This window comes from Pteropus vampyrus, unplaced genomic scaffold, assembly GCF_000151845.1.
Source record: "Pteropus vampyrus isolate Shadow unplaced genomic scaffold, Pvam_2.0 Scaffold59, whole genome shotgun sequence".
In the NCBI taxonomy this organism is placed as follows: Eukaryota; Metazoa; Chordata; class Mammalia; order Chiroptera; family Pteropodidae; genus Pteropus; species Pteropus vampyrus.
The window spans coordinates 4145513-4147107 of NW_011888840.1; positions in this window are offsets into that span (position 1 = coordinate 4145513).

A 1595-nucleotide genomic window follows, 5' to 3' on the forward strand; every position below is an offset into this window, starting at 1 on the left:
TTTACTTTTGATAACTTAAACCGCCCTCCCTCTCCTAGCAGGTGTTTTAGGAAAATTTTCGGCCAAAGAACAGAGATGTTTCTTTTTTTGTTTCCGCCAGCCTCTTAATTAATTAAACAAACAAACAAAAACAAAAAAACAAAAAAACTTTAATCAAAATTTTAATGGTGTGAAAGGCTTAGAATTCTGAGATATAGATTAGCAAATGGACTTCCCAATAAGACCCTTTCCTATTTATACTCAAGCCGACACAGAAATGAAATCAGGTGTCACCTCCATTGCATGCTCAGCTCTCTGCTGGAGAGCTTTCTCTCCTGGAATTGGTTTAGGCAATTCTGAACCATGAAGATCCCCTCCCCACCCTTTCTCACCCACCTCCATCTTAGGAGTGGGAGACAGAGAAGCCCTTTCATGGTCAAGGTCCTGGGACATAACCTGGTTCTTGCTTGCCTGGCAGCAAGGTGACCTGCCTTCCTCTTTTATACTTGAGATAATTGAGAACAATGATATTCAATTGCTATTTCTTTCTTTCTTTCTTTTTTTTTTCTCATTTGGGGCTCTGGGAGCTAAGTTTCCTCTAATCTCTAATAGTTTTTTTTTTTTTTTTACAAAACGCAAGCATGGAAAAAAGTCTCATGATGTACAGCAAGATAGAAAGACTTTGAAGTACACGTCATCTTTCATTTCCTTCTCTTTGTTGTAACATCCACGAATTATCTCTTGGGAAAGGAGGGGCCCCGGGCTTGAGGTACCATGTTCTCCTGGATAGAATTTGTCAAATCCATATTTTTTTTTTCAAGGGAAGGATGAAAAGTCACATGGCAGGGAGCCAAGATTTTTAGCCTACAAAGCTAGGACTTCCAAGTCTGGGTGTCTGTGAGATTCTAAAGCTTATTATGAAACACTTAGATGAAATGAATATTTTTATCTTTACAGATAGTGAGAGAAGTACTAAGTACCTTCTGGGAGAAGTACCTAGTACCTAGTAGGAGAAGTACCCAGTATCTAGAGGGAGAAGAAGGGCTGAGAAATGACACTCCCAGCTCCGACACCTCTTAAAAGCCTGGAGTCCAAAAGCCTTCATTTAATCCTCACTCTAAGCCTTCACGGTAGGTGTTGCCATTCTGATAATGGAGGGAACGCAGTTCAGGGAAGTCAGGAGATGTGCCCGAGTTTCGTGTGGGAGGTAAAGGGAGAACCAGAGTTTGGATGCTGAGCCCCACCGCCCACTTCCTTGACCTCTGCCTGTGGATAGCACCCAGTGGATCCTTCATCCCTCTTAGAGCTTCCATGGTGGCAGTTTGGAGCCCCTCCTTCTCCTTAGATGACAGGATCTGTTATAATCGTACCTCTAGATTTCCTGGGGAAACCTAGAGGACAAGGGTCGTTTCTTCTTGACCCAAAGGACCATCTGATATTCCCCAAATTCCCCAATGTCAGCATCCAAATTAATCCCCCAGACTGCTCCTCGCAGAAGCAACATCATGTTTTTGTTCTGCACCTGACTTTCGGCTTGGAGAAAGCAGTCCCCATAACTGCAGCTCCCAGCGAACTCTCATTACTCAGAATCCCTCCAAGCACCTGGGACTATCAAG